The following is a 21,997-nucleotide window of genomic DNA, read 5'->3' as shown; positions in this document are numbered from 1 at the left end:
TTGCGGCACGTTGCCCAGAATCCATTGGAGCACTTTGGTTTCGACCTCGTATGTCGGGTGGAGAACTGTAAGGACCACTACAAGTAGGTCAGGCGAGTATACACAAAAGAAGTGGTTTCTCAGGCAGCAGAGTACGTCTGGCTTGCACGCGGGGAGTTTGTGCACTAAAGTAATCTCACCAAAGTGTCACTGATGAATTAGCTGCCGTAATCGGAGATAGATCAATCACGTTACTCTCGGAGGGTAATTTTCGTTTTTTCGGAAAGAAAAAAGAAAGAAAGAATCGTACGACATTGTTGCGTGGGGACCCCGAGGGTTAGGTTCAGTCACCTAAACGGAATAGCTTGCTTCCTTTCACGCACAATGGCTCCGTTCCCCGCAGTGTGGGAGAGTTTTGTCCTGTAGGTGACTTAATGAAAGTGTTGTGTGCTAAAGGTTGGAAAGGGAAATTGTTAACGTGGTATTAACTGCAGAAACAGAGCTGTGTTTGCAGTGACTAATAAACTTAACGTATTTCTTTTTTTCTTCACTGAGAACAATGGTCCGTTTAGCTGTTCAGATTCTTTTCCGTTCTATTTGATCTGTCTCATTTTAGAATAATATATTCTGTGTATTCTTCTTGTCAATAACCATCACTGGAATAATTACACTCCCTTTTTAAAATATCGTAAGAGTCATCCTTCATGAAGTTCTCTAAGTAACGTTGTTATTTGACTTTGTCAGAACGGGAGACAGGCGATCTTTTATGTTAAAATGTGTGGATGAAAGTCCTAAGTAAAGATCGCTAAATTTCCTTTACTGATTACTAGTTTCAGCTCATTGGCGAGCCATCTCTGACAGCGATAAAAAAGCTACTTCCCTGTTCCTGTACCCAGTATTGTGAGTGATACGCCATATTTACATCGGCACGTGGACTATATGACAGTTACCACAGCCACCTTGCATTTAAAGAAAAATGTGGCAATACAAGCGCTAGATATGCATACGGCTAACGGCGTAAATTATGTAACCATGACGACCTACTTCAGTATGTACTTGACGACTAGAGCGATTCAGCTCAACAGAGTATGTGTAATGCCTGATGGCTGATGCACATTGAACTGAGTAATAATATTTACTGATCTGAAGGCGGCTCGCCAATGAGCTGAAACTAGTAAGCAATAAAGGAATTTTAGCGATCTTGACCTAGGATTTTTATCAAAACATTTTACTGTAGGTAAGTTGTTTAAAGAAATCACGTTGGTGTTCTATCAAATCTCATTTCCTATTATGGTCATTCCAGCTAAGGCAGAACGAACTCTGCGTTGATTACGCGCCCTCGCCTGCCCTAGTTTCCTTATCGTATCGCCCGGAAGGAAGGTTGAAAACTTGCTACTCCTGATACGCTAGCCTGCTTTTAAGTAGGGCAGGTCGGGGACGGGCTGTAGGAACTGCTTTGTACGTCACGTATTGTTGTAAACTGCACAGAACAGTGTGGCTGCACGTTTTGGAAATAGGTCCAAACTGTCCCTTTGTCCATTCTCTGGGAATACTTATCTCCTCAAGGTATCTGCGTTAGTCAAGAATGGAGATAACCCACTTGCAAATCCTATAAAAGTATCTCATTTGTCCAGAAGAAACATAAAAAATGCACCAAGCCAAAATTGCCCTCTCTTGTACGAAAATATGGACAGCAGTACGTCTTTTTTTAAACAGCGCCCTAGGTTTATTACTCTGTAATCCACACTATCTCCTCAAGAACAGTTCAAAAACTTATAACAGTGTATCATTCACGTAAACATGTCATTATTCAAAACGAAGCACGAAAATGGCTTTATCCCTCCTGTACTAGTACACTATGTAGGGTGAAGTAACTCTACCACTCGCTGGAGTCGACAGTAAAGAAATGAGAGCACAAGAAAAATGCACACCGGTCAGTAAGTCAACCGGCTTCAGGTGAAGGTTTGTCTGGGTAAAATGTGCATCAAAGGAGAGAAGGTAGAAATGCTAGTCGCCTATGGAGAATGAAATTTAGTTGAACAGTAATTGCAATCATGTATTCTTCTTTACAACGAGGGCACATGTAGTACAACGCTATAGTACGAAGGGCGTTCAATAATTATTGCAACAAATTTTTTCTCAACCAATTTCGGTTAAAAAAATGCGGGATTTGCTGTGGAACATCGTGGATATTTCCGCTTCAGTTCCTATGATTTCGTAAGGCTCCGACAGGTGGTGGCACTATAACCTTCAAAATTGCTTCCGTAACGGAGGTAACCCAGCTCGCGCTATTCGTCCACGAGACTCAGAGGGCCATAGACACGGCTTCCCAGGTAGATGCCGTGTTTCTTGACTTCCGCAAGGCGTTTGATACAGTTCCCCACAGTCGTTTAATGAACAAAGTAAGAGCATATGGACTATCAGACCAATTGTGTGATTGAATTGAAGAGTTCCTAGATAACAGAACGCAGCCTGCCATTCTCAATGGAGAGAAGTCTTTCGAAGTAACGAGTGATTTCAGGTGTGCCGCAGGGGAGTGTCGTAGGACCGTTGCTATTCACAATATATATAAATGACCTTGTGGATAACATCGGAATTTCAGTGAGGCTTTTTGCGGATGATGCTGTAGTATATCGAGAGGTAGTAACAATAGAAAATCGTACTGACATGCAGGAGGATCTGCAACGAATCGACTCATGGTGCAGGGAATGGCAACTGAATATCAATGTAGACAAGTGTAATGTGCTGCGACTACACAGAAAGAAAGATCCTTTATCATTTAGCTACAATATAGTAGGTCAGCAGCTGGAAGCAGTTGACTCCATAAATTATCTGGGAGTAGGCATTAGGAGTGATTTAAAATGGAATGACCATATAAAATTAATCGTCGGTAAAGCAGATGCCAGACTGAGATTCATTGGAAGAATCCTAAGGAAATGCAGTCCGAAAACAAAGGAAGTAGGTTACAGTACAGTAGTTCGCCCACTGCTTGAATACTGCTCACCGGGATGGGATCCGTACCAGGTAGGGTCGATAGAAGGGATATAGAAGATCCAACGGAGAGCAGTGCGCTTCGTTACAGGATCATTTAGTAATCGCGAAAGCGTTACGGAGATGATAGATAAACTCCAGTGGAAGACTCTGCAAGAGAGATGCTCAGTAGCTCGGTACGGGCTTTTGTTGAAGTTTCGAGAACATACCTTCACCGAGGAGTCAAGCAGTACATTGCTCCCTCCTACGTATATCTCGCGAAGAGACGATGAGAGCCGGCCGCTGGCAGCCGAGCGGTTCTAGGCGCTTCAGTCTGGAACCGCGCGATCGCTACGGTCGCAGGTTCGAATCCTGCCTCGGGCATGGATGTGTGTGATGTCCTTAGGTTAGTTAGGTTTAAGTAGTTCTACGTTCTAGGGGACTGATGACCTCAGATGTTAAGTCCCATAGTGCTCAGAGCTATTTGAACCATTTGAGACGATGAGGATAAAATGAGAGAGATTAGAGCCCACACAGAGGCGTACCGACAATCTTTCTTTCCACGAACAATACGAGACTGGAATAGAAGGGAGAACCGATAGAGGTACACAAGGTACCCTCCGCCACACACCGTCACGTGGCTTGCGGAGTATGGATGTAGATGAGATGTAGATGTAGAGGTGCGATCTAAACAGAGAGCTGTCATTAAGTTTTATTGGTGGAAAACCAGAGGATCTCTGATATTCATAGGCGCTTGCTGTACATCCACAGAGACCTGGCAGAGAACAAAAGCACTGTAAATCGTTGGGCGAGGCGTCTTTCAACATCGCAAGGTCGCCCAAACTTGCCCGATCTCCCGCGTGGCGGCAGGCAGCACGCAGCTGTGACTCCTACGGTGTTGGAACGCGCGGACACTGTCATTCGATGTGATCGGCGGAACACAATCAAACACCTCGCTGCGCAACTGGACGTCTCTGTTGCTATTACTGACTCACTGCTACACCAGTCGGGGTAGTCAAAGATGTGTGCCCACTGGGTTCTTCGCTGCGTGAAAGAAGACCGTAGAGAGCAACGAAGGAGCGTCTGTGCGGAATTTCTTGAGCGCTACGACGCTGATGGTGACAATTTTTTTGTCGAACACGTTGCACGCGATGAAACATGGGTTCTTCACTTTGAACTGGAAACAAACGGCAGTCCATTGAGTAGCACCACACCACCTCTCCTCCGAAGAAACAATTCGTAGCCGCTCTCTCAGCCGTTAATGTGATAGTGACTGTCTTCTCGGACTCATAAGGGATTTCTCTGTTTGATCTGTTTGATGCACTCCATCATGGCACAACGATCAGAAGTGGAGTGTTCTGTGGTACTCTCAGGAAACTGAAGGAACGACTTCAGTATGTTCGTCGCCACAAAAATGCAAACGGATTTCTTGTACTCCAGACAACGCAAGGAGTCATGCAAGTCTGCGCACCCGAGAGGGGCCTACAAAACTTCACTGGACTGTTCTTCTGCATCGTCCCAACAGCCCAGATGTCGCACCTTCCCACTTCCATCCATCCGGCCCAGTGAAGGATGTACTCCAGATGGAGCAGTAGGTGGATGATGGGGAGTTTGGTCACGCTGCAAGGCGTTCGCTCCGACATCGATCAGTAGATTGGTACCATTCGGGTGCGGAAGCCCTCCCAGTAAGCTTACATTAAAAATATGATTTTTTGGCAAAAGAGTGGGAAATTGGTGCATTGAAATCCTGAAGAAAACCAACCTGCTAACATAAAAAATAACTACGTCTATATGGATACTCTGCAAATCATATTTAAGTGCCTGGTAGAGGGTTCATCGAACCACCTTCACAATTCTTTGTTATTCCAATCTCGTATACCGCGCGGAAAGAGTGAACACCTGTATCTTTCCGTACGAGCTCTGATTTCCCTTATTTCATCTTGGTGATCGTTCCTCCCTATGTAGGTCGGTGCCAACAAAATATTTTCGCATTCGGAGGAGAAAGTTGGTGATTGGAATTTCGTGAGAAGATTCCGTCGCAACGAAAAACGCCTTTCTTTTGATGATTTCCAGCGCAAATCCTGTATCATTTCTGTGACACTCTCTCCCGTATTTCGCGATAATACAAAACGTGCTGCCTTTCTTTGAACTTTTTCGATGTACTCCGTCAGTCCTATCTGGTAAGGATCCCACACCGCGCAGCTGTATTCCAAAAGAGGGCGGACAAGCGTAGTGTAGTCAGTCTACTTAGTAGGTCTGTTACATTTTCTAAGTATCCTGCCAATAAAATGCAGTCTTTGGCTAGCCTTCCCCCACAACATTTTCTATGTGTTCTTTCCAATTTAAGTTGTTCGTAATTGTAATACCTAGGTATTTAGTTGAATTTACGGCTTTTAGATTAGACCGATTTATTGTGTAAGCGAAGTTTAACGAGTTCCTTTTAGCACTTCTCGTTGTTTAGGGTCAACTGCCACTTTTCGCACCATTCAGATATTTTGTCTAAATCGTTTTGCAGTTTTTCATCTTCTGATGACTTTATTACCCGATAAACGACAGCGTCATCTGCAAACAACTGAAGACGTCTGCTCAGATTGTCTCCCAAATCGTTTATATAGATAAGGAACAGCTAAGGGCCTATAACAACTACCTTGGGGAACGCCTGATATCACTTCTGTTTTACTCGATGACTTTCCGTCAATTACTACGAACTGTGACCTCTCTGACAGGAAATCGCAAATCCAGTCACATAACTAAGACGATATTCAATAAGCACGCAATTTCACTACGAGCCGTGTGTGTGGTACAGTGTCAAAAGCCTTCCGGAAATCCAGGAATACGGAATCGATCTGAAATCCCTTGTCAATAGCACTCAGCACTTTATGTGAATAAAGAGCTAGTTGTGTAACACAAGAACGATGTTTTCTATACCCATGTTGACTGTGTGTCAATAGACCGTTTCCTTCGACGTAATTCATAATGTTCGAACACAATATATGTTCTAAAATCCTGCTGCATATCGACGTTAACGATATAGGCCTGTAACTAAGTGGATTACTCCTACTACCTTTCTTGAATACTGGTGTGACCTGTGCAACTTTCCAGTCTTTGGGTACGGATCGCCGGCCGAAGTGGCCGTGCGGTTAAAGGCGCTGCAGTCTAGAACCGCAAGACCGCTACGGTCGCAGGTTCGAATCCTGCCCCGGGCATGGATGTTTGTGATGTCCTTAGGTTAGTTAGGTTTAACTAGTTCTAACTTCTAGGGGACTAATGACCTCAGCAGTTGAGTCCCATAGTGCTCAGAGCCATTTGAACCATTTTTTGGGTACGGATCTTTCTTCGAGCGAAAGGTTGTATATGATTCTTAAGTATGGAGCTAATGCATCAGCAGACTCCGAAAGGAACCTAATCGGCACACAGTCTGGACCAGAAGACTTGCTTTTATTAAGTGATTTCAGTTGCTTCACTAATCCGAGGATATTTACTTCTACGTTACTCATGTTGGCAGCTGTTCTCGATTCGAATTCTACACTCCTGGAAATGGAAAAAAGAACACATTGACACCGGTGTGTCAGACCCACCATACTTGCTCCGGACACTGCGAGAGGGCTGTACAAGCAATGATCACACGCACGGCACAGCGGACACACCAGGAACTGCGGTGTTGGCCATCGAATGGCGCTAGCTGCGCAGCATTTGTGCACCGCCGCCGTCAGTGTCAGCCAGTTTGCCGTGGCATACGGAGCTCCATCGCAGTCTTTAACACTGGTAGCATGCCGCGACAGCGTGGACGTGAACCGTATGTGCAGTTGACGGACTTTGAGCGAGGGCATATAGTGGGCATGCGGGAGGCCGGGTGGACGTACCGCCGAATTGCTCAACACGTGGGGCGTGAGGTCTCCACAGTACATCGATGTTGTCGCCAGTGGTCGGCGGAAGGTGCACGTGCCCGTCGACCTGGGACCGGACCGCAGCGACGCACGGATGCACGCCAAGACCGTAGGATCCTACGCAGTGCCGTAGGGGACCGCACCGCCACTTCCCAGCAAATTAGGGACACTGTTGCTCCTGGGGTATCGGCGAGGACCATTCGCAACCGTCTCCATGAAGCTGGGCTACGGTCCCGCACACCGTTAGGCCGTCTTCCGCTCACGCCCCAACATCGTGCAGCCCGCCTCCAGTGGTGTCGCGACAGGCGTGAAAGGAGGAACGAATGGAGACGTGTCGTCTTCAGCGATGAGAGTCGCTTCTGCCTTGGTGCCAATGATGGTCGTATGCGTGTTTGGCGCCGTGCAGGTGAGTGCCACAATCAGGACTGCATACGACCGAGGCACACAGGGCCAACACCCGGCATCATGGTGTGGGGAGCGATCTCCTACACTGGCCGTACACCACTGGTGATCGTCGAGGGAACACTGAATGGTGCACGGTACATCCAAACCGTCATCGAACCCATCGTTCTACCATTCCTAGAACGGCAAGGGAACTTGCTGTTCCAACAGGACAATGCACGTCCGCATGTATCCCGTGCCACCCAACGTGCTCTAGAAGGTGTAAGTCAACTACCCTGGCCAGCAAGATCTCCGGATCTGTCCCCCATTGAGCATGTTTGGGACTGGATGAAGCGTCGTCTCACGCGGTCTGCACGTCCAGCACGAACGCTGGTCCAACTGAGGCGCCAGGTGGAAATGGCATGGCAAGCCGTTCCACAGGACTACATCCAGCATCTCTACGATCGTCTCCATGGGAGAATAGCAGCCTGCATTGCTGCGAAAGGTGGATATACACTGTACTAGTGCCGACATTGTGCATGCTCTGTTGCCTGTGTCTATGTGCCTGTGGTTCTGTCAGTGTGATCATGTGATGTATCTGACCCCAGGAATGTGTCAATAAAGTTTCCCCTTCCTGGGACAATGAATTCACGGTGTTCTTATTTCAATTTCCAGGAGTGTAGAATATTTACTTCGTCTTCTTTTGTGAAGGCATTTCGGAAGGCTTTGTTTAGTAACTCTGCTTTGGCAGCACTGTCTTCGATAGTATCTCCATTGCTGTCGTGCAGAGAAGGCATTGATTGTTTCTTGCCGCTAAAATACTTCACATACGACCAGAATCTCTTTGGATTTTCTGCCAGGTTTCGAGATAAAGTTTCGTTGTGGAAACTGTTATAGGTGTCTGGCATTGAACTCCGCGCTAAATGACGAGCTTCTGTAAAGGATCGCCAATCTTGGGGATTTCGCGGCTGTTTAAATTTGGCATGTTTGTTTCGTTGTTTCTGCAACAGTGTTCAAACCTGTTTTGTGTACCAAGGAGGATGAGCTCCGTCGTTTGTTAGTTTATTTGATATAAATCTCTCGATAGCTGCCGATACTATTTCTTTGAATCTAAGTGACATCTGATCTACACTTATGTTATTAATTTGGAATGTGTGGAGATTGTCTCTCAGGAAGGCGTCAAGTGAATATTTATCTGCTTTTTTGAATAGGTAAATTTTTCGCTTATTTTTCGAGTATTTGGGGATTACAATATTCAATCTCGCTACGCTAACCCTGTGTTCACTAATCCCTATATCGGTTTTGATGCTCGTTATTAACTCAGGATTATTTGTTGCATTTCTTATTTAACGACCCTCGGAACTTTAAACGAAATGTTGTGTACAGTAAAGGCAGTCCTCCTTTAAAAACTGTTTTTCTTTTATTGTGGTTGAAGGTAGGCTAATGCTACACCGGCAGATCAACGGTACAGAGAGCGATTTCGTGACAAGAAGCCACGTTCCCGATGGCTGTTTTCTCGTCTTGTTGCGACGCTTGAGGAAATGGGAAGCTTTAGTCAAAGGCAACGAAGTCGTCGTAGCAATCACACAGACGAGGTTCTCGCTTCCGTTGTAATGCATCGACACGTTAGCACACAACAGATTGAACAAGAGACTGACATTCATAAAACCAGTGTACATCGTGTTCTAACATTTCACCAGTTTCATATTGATCATGTATACTTACACCAAGAATTGCAAGGGAATGATCTCTACTTTCTAGTGTCGTATCCAGTTCTGTCGGTGGGCACAACGTTATTGAACTATCGAAAAGCCAAGACATCAGCGTCAGCAGGGGGTTTCTGGTGTGGATTGCCTGGTACTACAAGAAAAAATAAAATTCAGTATCAACTTTTCAAAACGCATAACGTCATAAGAAAAAAATTTTTCAAGACAAGCTAAAAACGTAAACCGCAAAAAGTATTTTATTATTTTTCGTTTTATTTTCAAGATATGAGGACTTTTGTGATGCACTAAATGCGGTTTGGTGTGTTGTATTGGACAATATGGCTTTTGTTGTAAGTTACTATGGACATAATGAACTTAATTAGTTTTCAATAACATTTCATGTTTCGAAAATTTACGTTTTAATATTCAATAAAGCATTTTAACAACAGAAGTAAAAACAAAAACATAAATGTGCTTCATTTCCAACGATAGTGTTCACATTACTTTTCCTAAACAAGCATGTTTTCTGTACAACGTAGGCAGTATCTCAGGCAAACAAGTTTGTTACATGGAAGGCTGTTAATCTTGGTGAAGAACTTGAGAACTTCATTCTCTCTCCAATTTTTTTTCCAATTCTGAGGCTTTGTAGTTTTTCTACATCATCTTTCTTTTCTTGTTCAATCCTATTCCGAGATGACACTTCGGATCTACTTACTGCACTGCTAAAGCTGTATCCACTTTTGATTAACGACAAAAAGCACTTTGAAGCATCATCAGAAAAGTAGAGGTGAGTACCATGTATGTCTTCAAATGAATCGTTTTCAGACCACTGTTCCCATTTACAGGCTTCAAATTTTTACTTTCTTGTCATCAAATGTTGCCGAATCTTTCGCCAAAATGCTTGTTTTACCCACTTCTGCATTTACTTACTTGTATGTATTTGGATTCAATTTTTCTGAAATTTTACGAAGTTTCTTTGCTACTGTGCCTTAAATCGGTCAGCAGGTAAAAAGGAGCGTACTCGAGCTGGAAAGCAGAGACGTTCGTCAGTGTCATGCACTGGAGATTCTTTCCTAACTTGTAACGTTCTTTAGAAATGATATAATAAACTTTACGATTACGTTGAATGAATGTCTGATCTATGGAATGGGTACAGAAGTCGAATTGTCGTGTGTCGTGTTGTAACTGCAAGTGGTGTGCCTGCTCTGTGTTATTGTTAGCAAAACTTTACACGAATCGATTGGGCAATGCAACTCCCAATACCAATAACGAAATGCAGTCACTGCAAAATACATTCAGCCCCTTAGGCGCTGAATCATCTGGCCCTATTCAAAACTCATAACTTTGGTCCATGTGCACATAACAAATAAATGAAATTATCTTACCTATAGAGCAGCAACGGTGGAACGCGATATACACTCATGCTCATAAATTAAGGGTAATGCTGATACATAGTGAAACAACGCTCTGGTGGGCGGTTTGCGGGTTTAAATCACCTCGGGGTATGATCATGCGTTGCATTTGACCTGCGGTCGTCGCACGGGTGCGCTGGCAGCAGTCCACATACGCAGAGGAGTGTTGGTGCATGTCAGAGTACGGTGCAGCGAGTAAGTGTGCAGACGATTTCAGACGTGCTAATGGTGACTGTGTGTTGAAAATGGCTCAAAGAACACATATTGATGACGCTATGAGGGGTAGAATACTAGGGCGACTGGAGGCTGGGCAAACAGGGCAGGTCGTAGCACGGGCCCTCTGTGTGCCACAAAGTGTGATCTCAAGATTGTGGCAACGATTCCAGCAGACAGGAAACGTGTCCAGGCGCTACAGTACGGGACGTCCACAGTGTACAACACCACAAGAAGACCGATATCTCACCATCAGTGCCCGCAGACGGCCACGCAGTACTGCAGCTAGCCTTGCTCGGGACCTTACCACAGCCACTGAACAGTTGTCTCCAGACACACAGTCTGCAGTCGACTAAACAGACATGGTTTATTCGCCCAGAGACCTGCAAGGTGCATTCCACTGACCCCTGGTCACAGGGGAGTCCATAAAGTCTGGTGTCAGAAACACATTACAGGGCCTTTGTAACAGTAGTCACAGGTTATGTTCACGGACGAGACCCGGTATAGTCTGAACAGTGATTTTCGGCGGGTTTTCATCTGGCGTGAACCAGCAACCAGATACCAACCCCTTAATGTCCTTGAAAGGGACCTATATGGAGGTCGTGGTTTGATGGTGTGGGGTGAGATTATGATTGGTGCACGTACACACCTGCATGTCTTTGACATAGGAACTGTAACAGGTCAGGTGTATCGGGACGTCATTTTGCACCAGTATGTCCGCCTTTTCAGGGGTGCAGTGGGTCCCACCTTCCTCCTGATGGATGATAACGCACGGCCCCACCAAGCTGCCATCGTGGAGGAGTACCTTGAAATAGAAGATATCAGGCGAACGGAGTGGCCTGCCTGTTTTCCAGACCTAAACCCCATCGAGCACGTCTGCGATGCCCTCGATCGACGTATCGCTGCAAGTCTTCAAACCCCGAGGACACTTCAGGAGGTCCGACAGGCACTGGTGCAAAAATGGGAGGCTATACTCCAGCAGCTGCTTGACCACCTGATCCAGAGTATGCCAACCCGTTGCGCGGCCTGTGTACGTGTGCATGGTGATCATATCCCATATTGATGTCGGGGTACACGCACAGGAAAGAGTGGCGTTTTGTAGCAAATGTGTTTCGGGACAGTTTTCTAAAGTTATCACCAATACCGTGGACTTACAGATCTGTGTCGCGTGTGTTCCCTATGTGCCTATGCTATTAGCGCCAGTTTTGTGTAGCACCACGTTGTGTGGCGCCACATTCTGCAATTATCCTTAATTTATGAGCATGAGTGTAGAAACACATACGTGAATGATACGTTTTCTTTCCATTGCCACTTTCTTTCTCCTCAATAGCTGGCAACTTTCGAAGGAAACTGCGTCTATCTTAAATTCATCTATTAATACAACTATAAAGTCGGATGCCCCATATCAACCATTTTCCAACACTCTCATTTCTTTTAGATTAATGTCGTGTTCGCCCCGTTCGTTCTTAGAGGCATCTCCAATTTTATTCTTTTAGATACTGATTTTTACAGCGAGTTGGTAAGTTTTACAGTTCGTATTGAACTTCTCTGGGGAATGAAATTATGCAAAGAAATATTATGTTTTGTTTGTCTGCAAAAAGTCTAAATTCTTGCAGAAATAATTAACATTCACAAAGTCTTCGTATCGTTCATATTATTGTCCACATCGGCTGTACAAAATTCCTGTTTGCTTTCGGAGATGTGTGCACTGCTCATTCGTCCCGACAATGAACTCACCACCTTCCTGAGGACGTTTCCTGACTGTCTTCTCAGCCCTGATCTCGCTAGCAATAACGACGGTGCCTAACCACTCCACAGATGTCCATTACATGTTGACTATCCCTGTACTTGACGTGTAATTGTTAATTTGTCGATGATGTTTTTCCCGCAAATCAGTGAGTCGGTGTGGCACCCTTTTTTAGTGTTGCCACATTTTATAGGTCTAAAATTGATAAGAATTGCGTTTGTACCATAACCACTGCACTGTAATTTAAAAAGATGAACTGCTAGACTAAATGGAGGTTTGACCTATCACGTTCACAATATAAAAATGGTTTTCATATGGCTCAGGTAATCCGATATCACGCTGTTCCAACGTCGGAGCTCGGTATGCTTATTTCCTTTATCGCCGAAATGTGCGTGGGTCTGCAACGTATTTTATACGTGCGTGGTGCGCAAACTGCATTGTAGCGGAACCTATTACAGTGCTGTGTGGTATTTTCACCTTTTAACCCACAGGGGCTACGTGAAAGAAATATAACGTTGAATCCAATATTTTGTACGGTAACTGATCTGCTTTTTCGTTGCTAGTGTTTAACACTCTATGAATAGCGATATCGACAAAAAATGTCCTTTGTTACTAAATATTAGTCTTCTGAAGCTCAGAAAGGAGTTCAGTATACAGGGGACACAGAAAAACGAGATCATTTCCACAATCCAATAAAACTAGAAGTGATGAAGGAAATAAATTACATTCATAGTAATTGACACCTTACAACTTTGCCATTTACGAAACACTGATGGCATGTATCATTTTTTAAAATTACGTCCTTTTTATGGCGTCCTGCTGTACGAATACATTCGTGAAATCTGCTATTGAGATTCCTCATTGACCGCTGCAACATCCCAGCTGGGATGCTGTGAACTGCATCCCGAATTCTCTGTTTTTAACTCATCCAGGGTTCTTGATCGAGGCGTGTAGACTTTGCTCTTGAGATAGCCGCACAAGAAAGAATCACAAACGGATAAATCTTGCGATCTAGAGGGCCAGGGAATGTTATCGAATCGTGAGGTTACACGGTTCCCAAACAATTCTCGCACATACGCCATTGATTGCCATGCAGTGTGTAATGTCGCTCCGTCCTGTTGAAACCAGGCTTCTTGAGCGTTTGGAAAGTTGTTCAAAGCAGGTGTAAGGAAAGTTCGTAACATCTCCATGTAACGATCGGCATTGACAGTTATTGTGTTCCCCTATTAATTTGCGAAAAAATACGGTCCGATAATCCCATATGATGAAACAGCACACGATACTGTCACTTTACTAGTGTGTGAAGGGCGCTCATGAACGTCATTACGATTTGCGTTTGCCCAGTAACATAACCTGTGAGATGAAAATGTGCTTCATCTGGCATCCACAACTTGTTTAGAAATTTGTTGTCATTGTTTACTTTTGTTATCATTTGTTGACAGAATCCTAATCGTAACTGATAATCGTTATCCTTCAATTGTTGCACCATCTGTGGTTTGTACGGATGAAATTTTAAATCAGTTTGAAGAATTCTGCGTATGCTCTCCCGGGACATTCCAATCACTGCTGCTTGCTTACGAATTGAACGCCATGGGCTCCGTAAGACAGACTCGCGTACAACACCAATGTTCGATTGAGAACGCACACTTCTTCGTCGTCCTGGTGGTTTCTTCTTGAGGGCAGATCCAGTTTCTTAAAAGTTATTACTCGCAATCCAACATTTTATCGCGTGTTTCGACGGAACGGCATCATGACGTCCTTAATTATAAAAACGTTGAAACACCCTCTACGCCGCTACCAAACTATCATTGTTTTTATAAAACATTTTTATGGCTAACGCACGCTGTTGTCCGTTCCACTGATCCATGATTACTGAAATGGCGAACTGTTTACTCGCTGTCACGAAACCGCAGTGCTACCATGTGCCCTTAGCTGCCACTACTCATTTCAAACATTCCCGTTATTCTGTGTCACCCTGTACATCAACAAAAAATTTGGGTCAATTGTCCAATAACGTAAATTGTCTGAGAGGTAGCAAAGCAAGTTCTAAATCTAACCTAGAATCATTTCTTCTGTACAATTTTTCTTCCATAGACGAAGTTTTATTTAAAAACTAGTAGCCCGAAAAAGCCCTAGTCTTAAGTGTATTTGCATGAAGAAAACTGAAAAGTAACATGTTCATTAGTATTAAATCTAATCATGTAAACATACCCTGTAAACAGACTCTTCCCACATCATTTAGATAAAGAGATCGTTCAAATGATCTATGAAACTTGTAACTAACTAACATTCTCCATGTCATCATTAATATTGCGACTACTGTAAGGTAAGCGTGTGTTTAGGAGATCAGTACTATTACTCAGACTGTTAAAAATAAATTTTACCTGCAAGAGAAACTTACTCGATGTTTGTATACATTCAGTGGATTAATTGGCACAACACTTCGCATTGCTGAGTTTACCCAGCCCTTTTTCTTTTTGTAAGTATATGGCTATGCAGTCACCTAAATTATCTGTGTACAATATTTACACTTTCTCGGTATCCATCAACACATAAGCGCCTCTAAATAGTATGGTAGCACAATTAGAACTTTGTGATACTTATCTCTGAAAAGTAACTTTTCCTCCTTTTACATAACTTGATTTGCGTCCTAAGCAGCATTAATTATTCACCCTTGATGTAACTAACGAAAAGTGTGTAAAAATAGGGCAAAAAGCGTAAAATTAAAATTACGCTTGCAATCCAAAATGTAAACTCACAGTGGGTAAACTGAAGTGAAATAACAGTTCCGTTCCGTAATGTGCACAGCTACCTCCATAGATACTACTACCAGAGCCTAACTAGGCTATGCATGTCACAAACAATGTAATTTACATCATACGATTTCCCCACGTAGAGAAACGTACTGCTTTCGCAGCGTAAAAAGATCTACCGTTCTTTCCGTCTAGTTACACTCCGTAATAACAGAAAGGAACATGAAGTAGACAACGTTACACATACTCCTATGAATTCGAGAATAACCACCTAAAGTGTAGAAGATAGAAAATGAAGTGTCAGGTGGAAAAAGTCAAATATCCCCGACATGCTGTTCTCTTTGAGTTTAATTGCGGGGCAAAGGCAGTGGTAGAAACAATTTTGCTATGTATGAGGAGGATGTCACCCGATAAATCACGCAAAAAAGAAGTATTCCGTACCATAAATAGTACTACCAAATGGTAATCTAAGACCTAAGTACACTCGAAATGTATTTAATAATGAATCTGTACAACACAAAAGCTCTCAACTATCAAAATTTTTCAGATTATCCATATATGGTGTTCAGCTATAATTTCATTTTATGCATTTCACTCGATCGACCATAAACTGCTGCGCTGAACGGGTAATTTTGTCAAAGAACGGAACTTTCGTATTCTCTAGAACATTACCTTACGCACTACATACAGTCTATTTACTAGCAAACGGTCTCTTGTGATCAAGCTTTGTTTAATCCGTTAGCATAATGTTTGTTCCCTTGTCTTACTTTTCAGGTTATTGTCTTTACTTATTCCGAAGTCATCTGACCACAAAACACAATGTGCCAGTTCATAAATCCCAGGCTTAATTTTATATTACTTCATACTTAGTGTCAATAAACTATGAAGTAGAATTTGTCAGCATGTGTAATGGAGATGAATGAGTCTTTAATAGGTTAGTCTCCGATTTGCAACTGCAAAAAGTCTTTACTTCCATAAAATGCGTTTTGCTTTCTTTTAAAGATTCAGCTGTAGTCATTTACAATTTCGATAAATGATATAAAAAGCGTCCTGATATTTGGTTGTGGATTGGCTCTCACCAAATAAGAATAGGCGTCATACATAAATCTTCTTAGCATTAATTCCTGAGTTTTCTTCTTGATTTCTGCTTCTTTCTTGCTTTTTGATATGTTGAATTACTTTTGCGTTTTTTTTTTGTTTTTGTTTTGTGTGGTTCTGCTACGAGATGTGAAATAGTTCAGCGTCTAACCATTCCATTTCGTTACGTGAGACCATGAACTTCTCGTATATAGCTTGTGTGGTGTCACCGCCAGACACCACACTTGCTAGGTGTCGGCCGCTAGTATACGTCGGACCCGCGTGTCGCCACTATCAGTGATTGCAGACCGAGCGCCGCCACACGGCAGGTCTAGAGAGACGTCCTAGCACTCGCCCCAGTTGTACAGCCGACTTTGCTAGCGATGGTTCACTGACAGATTACGCTCTCATTTGCCGAGACGATAGTTAGCATAGCCTTCAGCTACGTCATTTGCTACGACCTAGCAAGGCGCCATTATCATTTGCTATTGATCTTGTAATTCATGTATCATCAAGAGCGATGTTCTCCAATTATGGATTAAAGTTACGTATTCCAGCAGCTACGTACTTTTCTTGATAGTATAATTACTTTACCTGTTCCAGACCTCACGCCAGCCTGCGTGAGTTAAAACGCGTGCATTTCGGCCTCCTCTAGCAAGACGGTGTTGGCTCTTCTGCCAATACTACATTGGCGACCAGGATTTTGCTTTCGTCTTGATATTGCACTAATTTACTCGTATTATGGATTCGCCACAATCTCCAGATGTACTGTCCGAATTTTATCGCTTATAGAATCAGCAGACGCAGGCCTTATTGGATGCCCTTGGACAGCTCGTCCAGGGTCAAAATGCAATGCAAAACGATGCGGCAGCCGCCGCTCCACCGCTACCGCAGCCACAACATGCTGTTGCACCACCTTTTCGTCCTTTTGATGCGGCACTGGAAAGCTGGACGGAGTGGTCACGCCAATTTGGATTCCATCTCGCCGCCTACAGAATTCAAGGTAATGAGCGGCAGCCTTTTCTCCTTTCTTGCGTCGGAGTGGCCATGTACCGTGTGATAGTCAAATTATTTCCCCGACGCGACGTAGCAACTCTGTCCTACGACAAAATTTTGTCTGCATTAGATGCATATTTCAAAGAATCCGTCAATGTAGTTGCAAAAAGGTATACCTTCTTTCGTACAAAACGTACGGCCGGTCAAACTAATAGAGAGTGGGTTGCAACCTTGCAAGGCCTTACTAGGGATTGTGCTTTTGAGTGTGAATTTGGACTCCCTTATTCAGATACAATGGTACGTGATGCAATTGCACAGAACGTTTCTGATGTTCGTATAAGGGAACAGATTTTGAAACTAGTCAATCCCTCCCTTCAACAAGTGATGGACATATTGGATCGGCGAGACACACTTGACTTTGCTCAGGAATCATTTGAAACTTCGCCAGCCGTGTGTCACATTCACCAGCCCACCGGGCGCGCTGCAACGGAACAGTAAACAGCCCTCGCGCCCGTCCGCGCAGCTGCCGCCAAGCTCTCCGCCACGTGTGCCGCGCAAGCAAGCAAATGCAGTGCTAAAATCATGCCCGCGGTGTGCTACTAGACATTCGCGTGAAAATTGCCCGTCACGCCAAGCTATTTGCTTTTTCTGTAATAAAAAAGGCCATGTTCAGAGTGTTTGCCAGAAAAAGCTCAGAACGGACACTCACAACCATTCCAGGCCCTTTGCTTCGCGCCAGAATCGGAATCGAACCAAGGATACTCAGGCTCGTGAACCTTCGCCCATGGATATTCATGTAGTTCCATCCACTCCGCCCAGTGCCACTCTCTCTAACGGTGACTGTGTTCGTCCCACAAAAAGTGTGCGTCGACATCGCCGGAAATCCCGTCAAGTCGCAAGTGATTCTGTCCCAGTGTCAGTTCACGTTGCATGAGACAGTCGCTCTTGTTGTCAGCAGGACAATAAACTTTTTGTAGACTTGGACATAAACGGCAAAGTGATACCATTCCAGCTCGATACCGGAGCTGCAGTTTCACTGATCAATCACGACACGTACAAACAGCTGGGCACACCTCCGTTGCGTGCCGCAAATGTTAAGTAGTTATTCAGGACAAGCAATCCCTGTGTTGGGACAGTGCGGCCTTCTTGCTACATACAAGGAACAAACAAAACTTGTGTCATTTTACGTACTTCGTTCTTCTGCTGCAGTGAACTTGTTTGGTTTAGATTTATTTCAATTGTTTAACTTGTCTATAGTCAATCAGGTCATATCAGTGAACCAGACAGTGCCTTCAGACAGTGTTTCTCGTCTATGTGAAGAATTTGCAGACATTTTTGCACTGGGCCTTGGTTGCGCTAAGAACTATAAAGCACATTTGGAACTGAAAGTAAACGCGCAACCAAAATTTTTCAGAGCGCACAATGTTCCCCACGCATTGCGTGATGAGGTCGCAAGAACATTACACGATTTGGAATCGCAAGGTGTAATTGAACGTGTGCAGGCTTCTCTCTGGGCCTCACCATTAGTAATTTTGCCTAAACCTTCCGGAAAATTGAGACTTTGTGTGGACTTCAAGGCAACAGTGAATCCACAACTAGTGATTGCAACTTTTCCTTTACCCCGCCCAGATCTTTTTGACAAACTGTGCCCGGGTAAATATTTTTCGAAGTTGGACCTCGCAAATGCGTACTTGCAAATACCGGTGGACGAAGAATCCCAGCCAGTTTTGGTGGTTAACACGCATCTTGGTTTGTATCGATTCAAACGACTGCCATTCGGGTGTGCATCCGCCCCTGCATTGTTTCAGCAATATTTACAAACTGTTTGTGCGTCGGTCCCTACTGCAGCAAACTATCTGGACGATATTGTGATCTCCGGAAAGACGGAAGAAGAACATTTAGCCAATCTCAGAACATTATTTCAGGTCTTGCGACAAAATGGTCTTCGTTTGCGAAGGACAAATGTGTGTTTTTTGCTCGTGACTTACCCTACCTGGGACATGTACTCAATGCCCAAGGCAAACATCCCAGTCCCGAGCACCTCCGTGCCATACAAGACTTGCCTTCGCCGCAGAATTTGAAGCAGCTATAGAGTGTGCTGGGAAAAATTAATTATTATCATCGCTATGTGCGCCACGTCCCTTCCATTTCAGCTCCGCTTCATCGCTTACGCCGTAAAGGTGTTCCGTTCGTCTGGACGACGGAATGCGAACGCGCCTTTCGCCAGTTGAAATCGGCGTTGCTTTCCAATACTTGCCTTACGCCGTTCGATCCCCAGAAACCCCTTTTGTTGATGGTAGATGCATCGGATTTCGGGATCGGTGCTGTGCTTGCGCACAAAGATGGATCGCATGATCGCCCTATTGCATTTGCGTCCAAATTGCTCTCGTCTGCGCAAAGACATTATTCATAGATCGAGAAAGAAGCATTGGCTCTCGTATTTGGTGTTACTAAGTTTCATGATTTCTTGTATGGTCGTCGCTTTACCATCATCACAGACCACAAACCTTTGACGTCGGTTTTTCATACGAACAAGCCTGTACCTCCACGTACATTCGCTGGTCTATTTTCCTCTCGCAGTACCGCTACGATATCTTGTATCGGTCCACTGCTAAGCACGGAAACGCCGATGCGTTGTCCCGTTTGCCTGTTGCTGAGGATAGAGCATTCGATTCTTCCGAACTTGCTTGCATGTTCATTGATGCGGAAACCGATGACGTGGTCGAATCGTTTCCGATTGATTTTCGTCGTGTAGCTACAGCCACAGCTGCTGACCCTCTCCTTGCTACCGTTTTGCGTTTTGTTGCTACGCAATGACCCTTGTCAAAGTCACGGATCGAGGATCCGTTGGTTCGCCGATTTTTTGCTCACAAGGAGAGACTTTTTGTTCGACGTGGTGTTTTGCTGTTGCGTTCTGATAATGATCAGTCCAGGGTCGTGGTACCACGTTCGTTACAGTCCTCGTCTTACGGCTTCTCCACCAAGGACATTGGGGTATAGTGCGAACGAAACAACTTGCTCGTCAGCACTGTACTTGGTTCGGAATCGATGCTGCGATTACGAATATGTGCTCTTCTTGCATGGCGTGTGCCAAACACCAATCCGCACCACCGCGGAAATTCTTTGCATGGCCAACAGCCACTTCCCCTTGGCAACGCTTACACATCGATTTTGCTGGTCCATTCTGGAATGCTCGATGGTTGGTTGTGGTAGATTCATTCAGTAATTTTCCTTTTGTTGTCAGGATGTCTTCCACGACGTCATCTGCCACCATCCAAGCGTTATCTGCTATCTTTTGCATAGAAGGTCTTCCACAGACTATTGTTTCCGACAATGGCCCATAATTCACGTCCGCAGAATTTCAGTCATTCTGCAAGGCCAATGGTATTCAACATCTGACATCCGCGCCGTTTTCGCCTCAGTCAAACGGTGCCGCTGAACGATTGGTCCGGACTTTCAAGTCACAGCTGTTGAAGTTGAAAGAGTCGCATTCTCGGGAGGACGCGTTATTGCTGTTTTTGTCCACGTATCGCTCTCAGCCCCGAGATGGTCGCTCGCCGGCTGAGTTGTTGCACGGTCGTCCTCATCGCACCTTGATGTCTTTGCTACATCCGCCGCATCACGTTCCTGTGCAGCGGCAGACACCTGCTTTTGCCCCAGGCGACGTTGTATACTATCGCAACTATCGAGGTTCACGGCGTTGGCTCGCAGGGCGCATTCTTCGCTGCCTCGGCCGCGCTATGTATCTGGTTTTGGGGGCCTCTGGTGAGGTGCGTCGGCATCTCAATCAGCTGCGCCTCTGTCGTCGCACGGGTTCTGACGCTCCCCGTCTGCTTTCAGCGACGGTGCCGTCCGGTCAGCGCCCTGGGGACCCATCTACTGGCTCGCCTCTTCCCCAGGTGTTACCGACGCTGCCTTCCATTTTGCCCCATGGCGACGCGCCGCCGCCGCCGCCTGTTCTCCCGCCAGCGACGCCCGCAGTGGACGCGTCGCTGCAGCCGCCGGGCGCCTCCCTGGGTCACGCGCCGCCGATAGCTTCCCGTGACCAGCTGTCCTCCGCCATGGAACTCTTGCCCGCTCCGGACCACATGGCGTCTTCGCCCGTCGGCTGCCCCGCCCCGATGGAGGTCGACTCTTCGGCCCCTCCTGTCTCTCTACGGGCGCATACACCGCATGTTGGCGTGCACCCTGGACTAGGTTTTCAGTCGTTTCCTAGCTCCTCTCGGACCGAATGGCAGGGTGCGGATGGCACAGCCTCGCCTGTTGTTAGGCTCCCCACCTCGTCGCATACGTCAACATGGGGTCCTCTCCACGGCGGGCGGAAGCCTTATAACACAACCGTACGCCGATTTGCGGGGGAGGAATGTGGTGTCACCGCCAGACACCACACTTGCTAGGTGGTAGCCTTTAAATCGGCCGCGGTCCGTTAGTATACGTCGGACCCGCGTGTCGCCACTATCAGTGATTGCAGACCGAGCGCCGCCACACGGCAGGTCTAGAGAGACTTCCTAGCACTCGCCCCAGTTGTACAACCGACTTTGCTAGCGATGGTTCACTGACAAAATACGCTCTCATTTGCCGAGACGATAGTTTAGCATAGCCTTCAGCTACGTCATTTGCTACGACCTAACAAGGCGCCATTACCAGTTTATATTGAGATTGTTATTAATGTACCGTCAAGAGCGATGTTCTACAATTATGGATTAAAGTTAAGTATTCCAGCAGCTACGTACTTTTCTTGATAGTATAATTACTTTACCTGTTCCAGACCTCACGCCAGCCTGCGTGAGTTAAAACGCTTGCATTTCGGCCTCCTCTAGCAAGACGGTGTTGGCTCTTCTGCCAACACTACAGCTTGTAAACCTAAAAATGAATT

At 45.2% G+C, this 21,997-nt stretch overlaps 1 long non-coding RNA gene across 1 annotated transcript in view; it reads right to left on the bottom strand.

Annotated features, from left to right (window-relative positions):
* LOC126234267 (uncharacterized) overlaps positions 1-21,997 on the bottom strand; it is a 78,840-nt gene that overhangs the window by 42,999 nt on the left and 13,844 nt on the right. The window contains exon 2 of the long non-coding RNA XR_007544698.1: positions 21,881-21,984. This is a non-coding gene — a long non-coding RNA (uncharacterized LOC126234267). The remainder of the gene's footprint in view (positions 1-21,880; positions 21,985-21,997) is intronic.

This window comes from Schistocerca nitens, chromosome 2 (genome assembly GCF_023898315.1).
Source record: "Schistocerca nitens isolate TAMUIC-IGC-003100 chromosome 2, iqSchNite1.1, whole genome shotgun sequence".
In the NCBI taxonomy this organism is placed as follows: Eukaryota; Metazoa; Arthropoda; class Insecta; order Orthoptera; family Acrididae; genus Schistocerca; species Schistocerca nitens.
The sequence above is the reverse complement of the archived record's forward strand: the minus strand, read 5'-3'. Positions and strand labels throughout refer to the sequence as shown.